We start from the raw sequence: 13,614 nt of genomic DNA on the forward strand, positions 1-13,614 counted from the left end.
AAAATTCTGGGAGCCTTGAAGAATGTGTGGAAGTCGAGAACATTATCTCGGAAAGCAAAAATGGGTATGTTTGAAGAAATAGTGGTTCCAACAATGCTGTATGGTTGCGAGGCGTGGGCTATGGATAGAGTTGTGCGCAGAAGGATGGATGTGCTGGAAATGAGATGTTTGACGACAATGTGTGGCGTGAGGTGGTTTGATCGAGTAAGAAACGTAAGGGTAAGAGAGATGTGTGGAAATAAAAAGAGCGTGGTTGAGAGAGCAGAAGAGGGTGTTTTGAAATAGTTTGGGCACATGGAGAGAATGAGTGAGGAAAGATTGACCAAGAGGATATATGTGTCGCAGGTGGAGGGAACGAGGAGAAGAGGGAGACCAAATTGGAGGTGGAAAGATGGAGTGAAAAAGAATTTGTGTGATCGGGGCCTGAACATGCAGGAGGGTGAAAGGAGGGCAAGGAATAGAGTGAATTGGAGCGATGTGGTATACAGGGGTTGACGTGCTGTCAGTGGATTGAATCAGGGCATGTGAAGCGTCTGGGGTAAACCATGGAAAGCTGTGTAGGTATGTATATTTGCGTGTGTGGATGTATGTATATACATGTGTATGGGGGTGGGTTGGGCCATTTCTTTCCTCTGTTTCCTTGCGCTACCTCGCAAACGCGAGAGACAGCGGCAAAAAAAAAAAAAAAAAAAAATATATATATATATATATATATATATATATATATATATATATATATATATATATATATATAACTGGAGGGATGTCTGATCATTATCTTGTGGAGGCTAAGGTGAAGATTTGTATGGGTTTTCAGAAAAGAAGAGTGAATGTTGGGGTGAAGAGGGTGGTGAGAGTAAGTGAGCTTGGGAAGGAGACTTGTGTGAGGAAGTACCAGGAGAGACTGAGTACAGAATGGGAAAAGGTGAGAACAATGGAAGTAAGGGGAGTGGGGGAGGAATGGGATGTATTTAGGGAATCAGTGATGGATTGCGCAAAAGATGCTTGTGGCATGAGAATCGTGGGAGGTGGGTTGATTAGAAAGGGTAGTGAGTGGTGGGATGAAGAAGTAAGATTATTATTGAAACAGAAAAGAGAGTCATTTGGACGATTTTTGCAGGGAAATAATGCAAATGAGTGGGAGATGTATAAAAGAAAGAGGGAGGAGGTCAAGAGAAAGGTGCAAGAGGTGAAGAAGAGGGCAAATGAGAGTTGGGGTGAGAGAGTATCATTAAATTTTAGGGAGAATAAAAAGATGTTCTGAAAGGAGGTAAATAAAGTGCGAAAGACAAGGGAGCAAATGGGAACTTCAGTGAAGGGCGCAAATGGGGAGGTGATAACAAGTAGTGGTGATGTGAGAAGGAGATGGAGTGAGTATTTTGAAGGTTTGTTGAATGTGTTTGATGATAGAGTGGCAGATATAGGGTGTTTTGGTCGAGGTGGTGTGCAAAGTGAGAGGGTTAGGGAAAATGATTTGGTAAACAGAGAAGAGGTAGTAAAAGCTTTGCGGAAGATGGAAGCCGGCAAGGCAGCAGGTTTGGATGGTATTGCAGTGGAATTTATTAAAAAAGGGGGTGACTGTATTATTGACTGATTGGTAAGGTTATTTAATGTATGTATGACTCATGGTGAGGTGCCTGAGGATTGGCGGAATGCGTGCATAGTGCCATTGTACAAAGGCAAAGAGGATAAGAGTGAGTGCTCAAATTACAGAGGTATAAGTTTGTTGAGTATTCCTGGTAAATTATATGGGAGGGTATTGATTGAGAGGGTGAAGGCATGTACAGAGCATCAGATTGGGGAAGAGCAGTGTGGTTTCAGAAGTGGTAGAGGATGTGTGGATCAGGTGTTTGCTTTGAAGAATGTATGTGAAAAATACTTAGAATAGCAAATGGATTTGTATGTAGCATTTATGGATCTGGAGAAGGCATATGATAGAGTTGATAGAGATGCTCTGTGGAAGGTATTAAGAATATATGGTGTGGGAGGCAAGTTGTTAGAAGCAGTGAAAAGTTTTTATCGAGGATGTAAGGCATGTGTACGTGTAGGAAGAGAGGAAAGTGATTGGATCTCAGCGAATGTAGGTTTGCGGCAGGGGTGTGTGATGTCTCCAAGGTTGTTTAATTTGTTTATGGATGGGGTTGTTAGGGAGGTGAATGCAAGAGTTTTGGAAAGAGGGGCAAGTATGAAGTCTGTTGGGGATGAGAGAGCTTGGGAAGTGAGTCAGTTGTTGTTCGCTGATGATACAGCGCTGGTGGCTAATTCATGTGAGAAACTGCAGAAGCTGGTGACTGAGTTTGGTAAAGTGTGTGAAAGAAGAAAGTTAAGAGTAAATGTGAATAAAAGCAAGGTTATTAGGTACAGTAGGGTTGAGGTTCAAGTCAATTGGGAGGTAAGTTTGAATGGAGAAACACTGGAGGAAGTAAAGTGTTTTAGATATCTGGGAGTGGATCTTGCAGTGGATGGAACCATGGAAGCGGAAGTGGATCATAGGGTGGAGGAGAGGGCGAAAATCCTGGGAGCCTTGAAGAATGTGTGGAAGTCGAGAACATTATCTCGGAAAGCAAAAATGGCTATGTTTGAAGGAATAGTGGTTCCAACAATGTTGTATGGTTGCGAGGCGTGGGCTATGGATAGAGTTGTGCGCAGGAGGATGGATGTGCTGGAAATGAAATGTTTGAGGACAATGTGTGGTGTGAGGTGGTTTGATCGAGTAAGTAACGTAAGGGTTAGAGAGGTGTGGAAATAAAAAGAGTGTGGTTGAGAGAGCAGAAGATGGTGTTTTGAAATAGTTTGTGCACATGGAGAGAATGAGTGAGGAAAGATTATCCAAGAGGATATATGTGTCGGAGGTGGAGGGAACGAGGAGAAGTGGGAGACCAAATTGGAGGTTGAAAGATGGAGTGCAAAAGATTTTGTGTGATCGGGGCCTGAACATGCAGGAGGGTGAAAGGAGGGCAATTATTAGAGTGAATTGGATCGATGTGTTATACCGGGGTTGACGTGCTGTAAGTGGATTGAATCAGGGCATGTGAAGCGTCTGGGGTTAAACCACGGAAAGCTGTGTAGGTATGTATATTTGCGTGTGTGGACTTATGTATTTACCTGTGTATGGGGGTGGGTAGGGCCATTTCTTTCGTCTGTTTCCTTGCGCTACCTCGCAAACGCGGGAGACAGCGACAAAGCAAAAAAAAAAAAAGAAAAAGATATATATATATATATATATATATATATATATATATATATATATATATATATATATATATATATATATATATATACATTATATATATTTCTTTCTTTCAAACTATTCGCCATTTCCCGCATGAGCGAGGTAGCGTTAAGAACAGAGAACTGGGCCTTTGAGGGAATATCCTCACCTGGCCCCCTTCTCTGTTCCTTCTTTTGGAAAATTAAAAAAAAGAAAACAAGAGAAGAGGATTTCCAGCCCCCCGCTCCCTCCCCTTTTAGTCGCCTTCTACGACACGCAGGGAATACTTGGGAAGTATTCTTTCTCCCCTATCCCCAGGGATGATTACATATATATATATATATATATATATATATATATATATATATATATATATATATATATATATATATATGGTGTATGTTTGTGAGCTTTACTGGGCTGGGAAAACCGGCTCTTGTGTGGGTCAGTGATTAGCAAACGGTGGATTGGAAATGTTTTTGTCACTTGGATATGTTGGGAAGTGATTATCAGTACATGGACACTTGGCAAGAAGTAGTGATGAGTGTTTTGCGATATATATAGTGGTAATGAAGAACTTCAGTGCAATACAACCTCTAGAAATGATATACAAAACCTGAATACAGTGTGACTGTCTTGAAAATATGAAAAGTTTTTAATGTTCTGAAAGAGGCGACTGATGCTTTGACGGCCCTGGCCAGCGGAAGATTTGTAGGAAAAAAATGGACAAGAAAATGGCTTCTCTCCAGTATGTTTCAGATTATGTCTCTTGAGAGAGTGAACATCAGCAGTATTAAATGCGCAGTGAGAACACTGATGCAGCTTGTTGAAGGAGATGAGGCTCTGCCATTCTCCTGTAGTTCTTCTTCCATCAGTCCATTGACAGTTAGTCTCCCGGTCCATCTGTAGAGGAGGCTTCATCTTACTTGTTGATATATGGTACAGTGGGGGCACTGATGCACCTTGCTGGCAGAAGTGAGGCCTTGCCATTCTCCTGTGGTCCTTCTCTCATCAGTCCACTGACAGTTAGTCTCCCGCTCCACCTGTAGAGGAGGCTTCATCTTACTCTTGATGATATTTAAAAGCCCCATCTATTCCAAGTCAAAGATGAAGCGGAGCGGGGGAGAGAGAGAGGCAGGGGGAGACATGTCCAAGCTGCAAGGACATGGTCACACCCATCGACAACGGTAACCTCCAGAAGACCGATTTCGCGATACCAGTTTGCATCAGCCTTCACTCCTGCCTGCAGTAGCATGCTTTCCGACATGTTTCATGAGCTCCTCTTCGCCAACGGAACTACCTTGGCCCACCAGTGATGCTACTACGTTTGTGAATCAAGAACCATTGCAACACAAACCTCGCCAGGTGGTAGAGTGTCCCGCAGTGTATCGAGACAGACTTCCCCAGAACTTTTTTTAAAGGGGAAGTAAGTGTTTATAGTTGTGTTACTGGAGTGATAGTTTTCATACATGGTGCTTTGACAAGAAAATAGTGAAATTGGAAAAAATGTAGCTTAGACATTGAAGCTTATTGATACAGTGGTCAAATTGATGAGAACTACTATTGATGTTTGTGTAAATAAGTTATACATTTCCTTTTTCCATAGCCAGAGGTTGAACCATTATGTGACATCCATTTTTTTTCATTTCATTTCAAGCTAGAAGTTTCAGTTTTCTAAATTGTTTCTTACATTTTTCATATGTATATATATGTATGTGTGTGTGAGTGTATATGTGCGTGTGTATGTGTGTGTGTGTGTGTATATATATATATATATATATATATATATATATATATATATATATATATATATATATATATATATATATATATATATATATATATATATATATATATATATATATATAAATATATATATACATATATATAAATATATATATATATATATATATATATATATATATATATATATATATATATATATATATATATATATATATATATATATATATATATATATAATCCCTGGGGATAGGGGTGAAAGAATACTTCCCACGCATTCCTCGCGTGTCGTAGAAAGCGACTAGAGGGGACGGGAGCGGGGGGCCAGAAATCCTCCCCTCCTTGTATTTTTTTAACTTTCTAAAATGGGAAACAGAAGAAGGAGTCACGCGGGGAGTGCTCATCCTCCTCGAAGGCTCAGATTGGGGTGCCTAAATGTGTGTGGATGTAACCAAGATGTGAAAAAAGGAGAGATAGGTAGTATGTTTGAGGAAAGGAACCTTGATGTTTTGGCTCTGAGTGAAACGAAGCTCAAGGGTAAAGGGGAAGAGTGGTTTGGGAATGTCTTAGGAGTAAAGTCAGGGTTAGTGAGAAGACAAGAGCAAGGGAAGGAGAACCAATACTCCTGAAACAGGAGTTGTGGGAGTATGTAATAGAATGTAAGAAAGTAAATTCTCGATTAATATGGGTAAAACTGAAAGTTGATGGAGAGAGATGGGTGATTGTTGGTGCATATGCACCTGGGCATGAGAAGAAAGATCATGAGAGGCAAGTGTTTTGGGAGCAGCTGAATGAGTGTGTTAGTGGTTTTGATGCACGAGACCGGGTTATAGTGATGGGTGATTTGAATGCAAAGGTGAGTAATGTGGCAGTTGAGGGAATAATTGGTATACATGGGGTGTTCAGTGTTGTAAATGGAAATGGTGAAGAGCTTGTAGATTTATGTGCTGAAAAAGGACTGATGATTGGGAATACCTGGTTTAAAAAGCGAGATATACATAAGTATACCTATGTAAGTAGGAGAGATGGCCAGAGAGCGTTATTGGATTAGGTGTTAATCGACAGGCGCGCGAAAGAGAGACTTTTGGATGTTAATGTGCTGAGAGGTGCAACTGGAGGTATGTCTGATCATTATCTTGTGGAGGCTAAGGTGAAGATTTGTATGGGTTTTCAGAAAAGAAGAGTGAATGTTGGGGTGAAGAGGGTGGTGAGAGTAAGTGAGCTTGGGAAGGAGACTTGTGTGAGGAAGTACCAGGAGAGACTGAGTACAGAATGGAAAAAGGTGAGAACAATGGAAGTAAGGGGAGTGGGGGAGGAATGGGATGTATTTAGGGAATCAGTGATGGCTTGCGCAAAAGATGCTTGAGGCATGAGAAGAGTGGGAGGTGGGTTGATTAGAAAGGGTAGTGAGTGGTGGGATGAAGAAGTAAGAGTATTAGTGAAAGAGAAGAGAGAGGCATTTGGACGATTTTTGCAGGGAAAAAATGCAATTGAGTGGGAGATGTATAAAAGAAAGAGAGAGGAGGTCAAGAGAAAGGTGCAAGAGGTGAAAAAAAGGGCAAATGAGAGTTGGGGTGAGAGAGTATCATTAAATTTTAGGGAGAATAAAAAGATGTTCTGGAAGGAGGTAAATAAAGTGCATAAGACAAGGGAGCAAATGGGAACTTCAGTGAAGGGCGCAAATGGGGAGGTGATAACAAGTAGTGGTGATGTGAGAAGGGCCATTTCTTTCGTGTTTCCTTGCGCTACCTTGCGCTGTCTCCCGCGTTTGCGAGGTAGCTCAAGGAAACAGACGAAAGAAATGGCCCAACCCACCCCCATACACATGTATATACAAACGTCCACACACGCAAATATACATACCTACACAACTTTCCATGGTTTACCCCAGACGCTTCACATGTCCTGATTCAATCCACTGACAGCACGTCAACCCCGGTATACCACATCGATCCAATTCACTCTATTCCTTGCCCTCCTTTCACCCTCCTGCATGTTCAGGCCCCGATCACACAAAATCTTTTTCACTCCATCTTTCCACCTCCAATTTGGTCTCCCTCTTCTCGTTCCCTCCATCTCCGACACATATATCCTCTTGGTCATTCTTTCCTCACTCATTCTCTCCATGTGCCCAAACCGTTTCAAAACACCCTCTTCTGCTCTCTCTACCGCGCTCTTTTTATTTCCATACATCTCTCTTACCCTTACGTTACTTACTCGATCATACAACCTCACACCACACATTGTCCTCAAACATCTCATTTCCAGCACATCCATCCTCCTGCGCACAACTCTATACATAGCCCACGCCTCGCAACCATACAACATTGTTGGAACCACTATTTATTCAAACATAGCCATTTTTGCTTTCCGAGATAATGTTCTCGACTTCCACACATTCTTCAAGGCTCCCAGGATTTTCGCCCCCTCCCCCACCCAATGATCCACTTTCGCTTCCATGGTTCCATCCGCTGCCAGATCCACTCCCAGATATCTAAAGCACTGTACTTCCTCCAGTTTTTCTCCATTCAAACTTATCTCCCAATTGACTTGACCCTCAACCCTACTGTACCTAATAACCTTGCTCCTATTCACATTTACTCTTAATTTTCTTCTTTCACACACTTTACCAAACTCAGTCACCAGCTTCTGCAGTTTCTCACATGAATCAGCCACCAGCGCTGTATCATCAGCGAACAACAACTGACTCACTTCCCAAGCTCTCTCATCCCCAACAGACTTCATACTTGCCCCTCTTTCCAAAACTTTTGCATACACCTCCCTAACAACCCCATCCATAAACAAATTAAACAACCATGGAGACATCACACACCCCTGCCGCAAACCTACATTCACTGAGAATCAATCACTTTCCTCTCTTCCTACACGTACACATGCCTTACATCATCGATAAAAACTTTTCACTGCTTCTAACAACTTGCCTCCCACACCATATATTCTTAATACCTTCCACAGAGCATCTCTATCAACTCTATCATATGCCTTCTCCAGATCCATAAATGGTACAAACAAATCCATTTGCTTTTCTAAGTATTTCTCACATACATTCTTCAAAGCAAACACCTGATCCACACATCCTCTACCACTTCTGAAACCACACTGCTCTTCCCCAATCTGATGCTCTGCACATGCCTTCACCCTCTCAATCAATACCCTCCCATATAATTTACCAGGAATACTCAACAAGCTTATACCTCTGTAATTTGAGCACTCACTCTTATCCCCTTTGCCTTTGTACGATGGCACTATGCACTCATTCCGCCAATCCTCAGGCACCTCACCATGAGTCATACATACATTGGATAACCTTACCAACCAGTCAATAATACAGTCACCCCCTTTTTTAATAAATTCCACTGCAATACCATCCAAACCTGCTGCCTTGCCGGCTTTCATCTTCTGCAAAGCTTTTACTACCTCTTCTCTGTTTACCAAATCATTTTCCCTAATCCTCTCACTCTGCACACCACCTCGACCAAAACACCCTATATCTGCCACTCTATCATCAAACACATTCAACAAACCTTCAAAATACTCACTCCATCTCCATCTCACATCACCACTACTTGTTATCACCTCCCCATTTGCGCCCTTCACTGAAGTTCCCATTTGCTCCCTTGTCTTACGCACTTTATTTACCTCCTTCCAGAACATCTTTTTATTCTCCCTAAAATTTAATGATACTCTCTCACCCCAACTCTCATTTGCCCTCTTTTTCACCTCTTGCACCTTTCTCTTGACCTCCTCTCTCTTTCTTTTATACATCTCCCACTCAATTGCATTTATTCCCTGCAAAAATCGTCCAAATGCCTCTCTCTTCTCTTTCACTATTAATCTTACTTCTTCATCCCACCACTCACTTCCCCTTTCTAATCAACCCACCTCCCACTCTTCTCATGCCACAAGCATCTTTTGCGCAATCCATCACTGATATCCTAAATACATCCCATTCCTCCCCCACTCCCCTTACTTCCATTGTTCTCACCTTTTTCCATTCTGTACTCAGTGTCTCCTGGTACTTCCTCATACAAGTCTCCTTCCCAAGCTCACTTACTCTCACCACCCTCTTCACCCAAACATTCACTCTTCTTTTCTGAAAACCCATACAAATCTTCACCTTAGCCTCCACAAGATAATGATCAGACATCCCTCCAGTTGCACCTCTCAGCACATTAACATCCAAAAGTCTCTCTTTCGCGCGCCTGTCGATTAACACGTGATCCAATAACGCTCTCTGGCCATCTCTCCTACTTACATAGGTATACTTATGTATATCTCGCTTTTTAAACCAGGTATTCCCAATCACCAGTCCTTTTTCAGCACATAAATCTACAAGCTCTTCACCATTTCCATTTACAACACTGAACACCCCATGTATACCAATTATTCCCTCAACTGCCACATTACTCACCTTTGCATTCAAATCACCCATCACTATAACCCGGTCTCGTGCATCAAAACCACTAACACACTCATTCAGCTGCTCCCAAAACACTTGCCTCTCATGATCTTTCTTCTCATGCCCAGGTGCATATGCACCAATAATCACCCATCTCTCTCCATCAACTTTCAGTTTTACCCATATTAATCGAGAATTTACTTTCTTACATTCTATCACATACTCCCACAACTCCTGTTTCAGGAGTACTGCTACTCCTTCCTTTGCTCTTGTCCTCTTACTAACCCCTGACTTTACTCCCAAGACATTCCCAAACCACTCTTCCCCTTTACCCTTGAGCTTCGTTTCACTAAGCGCCAAAACATCCAGGTTCCTTTCCTCAAACATACTACCTATCTCTCCTTTCTTCACATCTTGGTTACATCCACACACATTTAGACACCCCAGTCTGAGCCTTCGAGGAGGATGAGCACTCCCCGCGTGACTCCTTCTTCTGTTTCCCATTTTAGAAAGTTAAAAAATACAAGGAGGGGAGGATCTCTGGCCCCCCGCTCCCGTCGCCTCTAGTCGCCTTCTACGACACGCGAGGAATGCGTGGGAAGTATTCTTTCACCCCTATCCCCAGGGATAATATATATACATATACATATATACACACATACACATACAAACGCACATATACACACACACACACACACATATACAAATGAAACACGATAAGTTCCCAAGTGCACTTTCGTGTAATAATCACATCATCAGGGGAGACACAAGAGAGAAAAATAAGTCAATTGATATACATCGAAGAGACCAAGCTAGGACGCCTTTTGGCAAACATGCGATTGTCCAAGACGTACAACGAGCGTTCATAAACTTATCATTTTACAAATTATATCAGCAATTAAGTTATCTAATTTGTATAGACCATCACTAATGTTAAGATCATAATACTTTGTGCATTTGATAATAGAAGATTCAATGATATTTCTCGTGGTAATAGAGTTAATAACTGAGATGGCATTACTCCAGTCAATACAATGATCATAGTTTTTATCGTGATTAAACAAGGCATTTGATTCTTGTCTCGTTCTTATACTATATTCATGTTGCTTAAGTCTAACAGAAAGATCCTTACCAGTCTGACCAACATGAAATTTATCACAATATCTACATGGGACTTTATATATGCATCCAGGAGAATTTTCTGGTGAATTCCTGATTAAGATATTCTTTATAGTACTATTGTTGCTGAAGACAACATTTACATGAAAGGATTTCAGGAACATGGGAAGTAAAGTGAAATTATTATCAAAAGGGAGAACTAAAAGATTCTTAGTGTCAATGGGAGGTTTGGGCTCGACTCTATAAAATGATTTCTTTGCTAACTTAAGGGATTTATCAATGAAAGATCTAGAGTACTTTAACTTAGATCCAATGGAATATATCTTCTCAAACTCATTTTCAATAAACTCGACTGCAAATACGTAATGCCCTAAGGAACATAGATTGAAATGATGATGATTTAACTCTGTCATGTTGAGATGAGTAATAATGGATATATGAGCATACATTGGTAGGTTTTCTGTATATGCTAAACTTAAACTTGTTTCCTTGCTTATGGATTCTTGTCCCGTTCTTATACTATATTTATGTTGCTTAAGTGTAGCAGAAACATCCTTACCAGTCTGCCCAGCATAAAACTTATCACAATTTCTACATGGCACTTTATAGATGCACCCAAGAGAATTTTCTGGTGAATTCCTGATTAAGATATTCTTTATAGTATTATTGTTGCTGAAGGCAATATTTACATTAAAGGATTTAAGCAGTATGGGAAGTAAAGTAAAATTCTTATTAAGAGGGAGAACTAAAAGATTCTTGGTGTCAATGGGATGTTTGGGCTCAACTCTATAAAATGATTTCTTTGCTAACTTAAGGGATTTATCAATGAAAGATCTAGGGTACTTTAACTTAGATGCAACAAATAGATTGAAATGATGATAATTTAACTCTGTCATGTCGAGATGAGTAATAATGGATATATGAGCATACATTCGTTCGTTTTCTGTATATGCTAAACTTAAACTTGTTTCCTCGCCTATGGATCATGCTATCTAAAAATGGTAACATGCCATTATTTTCATTTTCTACATTAAATTTGATGGAAGGTACTAAATTGTTTAGTAAGGGGAGACATATTTGTAAATTTTCATTTGTTGGCCAAACACAAAGAACATCATCTGCATACCTACACCAAATTGCATTAGACGGCAGTCGCGCAGCAGCTACCGACGTGTACGGAGCTGCTGTCGTCTTTCAGAGCTAGGTTGTAGCTATTCCTCCCTGCGTTGTCGCTACCTTTGCTTTGTTTTGAAGGTTTTATTTCTAAAGTTATTGTTCATCAATATCTTTTATAATCTTGTCTTATGTAAAATTGATATTTCACTGACGGGTGTCCGCAGGAGGACTCCACCTGGCCTTTATGCGACCGGCTCCGCCCTGAAAATTTTTTCTGCACAAAACAGTTGCCGGATCTTTTTGGGGGTAGCTAGTTTTTTTTTTTTTCTACTGTCTGGGGTGGTTTCCCACCCCAGACTTTGGGGTTAGGCCCCTATAGGATGGACCCAGGTAAACCATCCACTGCCCCCTTAGTGGGTATTGATGACGGACCTTCCATCAAAAGTGAAAATGCTGATTTTGTTTTGACCCATGCGACCGGAGCAATGACCCTTCCTAATCAGGAAGGTCATTGATGGATGGTCTGGGCCTGTTGAAACCGTAAGGAAACTGGCTAGTGGTGACTTGTTGGTTAAAGTAAAATCGACGAAATAGGTGGCGAAACTGCTAAAGTTCACCAAGTTCCGTACTTACGATGCTGTGTTCTCTATACCAGTTTCCATGAATTCATGTATGGGAGTTATCTGCTATACTGATGTCATGGATATGTCAGAGGACGACATTGTGAAGGAACTGGCAAACGAGGATGTTATCGCTGCCAGGTTCATAACTAAATCTATCAATGGCGAACGACGTAGAACTTCCCTGATAAATCTAACATTCGGAAAATCTCATCTACCGGATAATATCTCGATTGGTTACACTCGTTGTATAGTCCGTCCATATATCCCGAATCCCCTACGTCGCACGTCGCACGTCATCGTACCAGTACCTCCACCAGAGAGGTCTGTGATTCACAGGTCCACTAGGATGAAGGACATAGAATTGATGGAAGCCAGAACATCCACTTCCAGGGACCGATCATGTTCTCCTGGATACTCGCCCAAGTCCCGACATAAACGGGCTAAGAAAACTGGTCGGTTAAATAACTCTTAAACTAACACGTTCAACATCATCCAGTGGAACTGTAGAGGCCGTGTTTACCAAATGGCGTCCGAGCTTCGTCTCTTCGATGTACATCAACTGATTTATATTTCTCTCTTGTCTCCCCTGATGATGTGATTATTACACGAAAGTGCACTTGGGGACTTATCGTGTTTCATTTTCCCCGTATATATATATATATATATATATATATATATTTTTTTTTCATACTATTCGCTATTTCCCGCGATAGCGAGGTAGCGTTAAGAACAGAGGACTGGGCCTTTGAGGGAATATCCTCACCTGGACCTCTTCTCTGTTCCTTCTTTTGGAAAATTAAAAAAAAAAAAAAAAAACGAGAGGGGAGGATTTCCAGCCCCCCGCTCCCTTCCCTTTTAGTCGCCTTCTACGACACGCAGGGAATACGTGGGAAGTATTCTTTCTCCCCTATCCCCAGGGAATATATGTATATATATATATATATATATATATATATATATATATATATATATATATATATATATATATATATATATATATATATATATATATACATATATATATATATATATATATATATATATATATATATATATATATATATATATATATATATATATATATATATATATATATATATATATATATATATTTATATATATATGTATATATATATATATATATATATATATATATATATATATATATATATATATATATATATATATATATATATATATATATATATATATATATATATATATATATATATATATGAGTTGGCTATTGACTAACTGCCGCAACCAGGATTCGAACGTATCCGCTCGACTCTGGGCGGCCAGTGGATGTGTCACGGTCAGCCTGGAAAGCTAATCACTACGTAGACTACGTCTGCGCCTGTCTCTTACTCTCTCTCATCTGT

At 40.4% G+C, this 13,614-nt stretch overlaps 1 protein-coding gene across 1 annotated transcript in view; it reads left to right on the forward strand.

The window, feature by feature from the left end:
* The window catches only part of LOC139763960 (PDF receptor-like), a 464,711-nt gene that overhangs the window by 305,416 nt on the left and 145,681 nt on the right, over positions 1-13,614 (forward strand). The gene's annotated exons all lie outside the window — the stretch shown is intronic.

Source organism: Panulirus ornatus, chromosome 48 (genome assembly GCF_036320965.1).
Source record: "Panulirus ornatus isolate Po-2019 chromosome 48, ASM3632096v1, whole genome shotgun sequence".
Taxonomy (NCBI): Eukaryota; Metazoa; Arthropoda; class Malacostraca; order Decapoda; family Palinuridae; genus Panulirus; species Panulirus ornatus.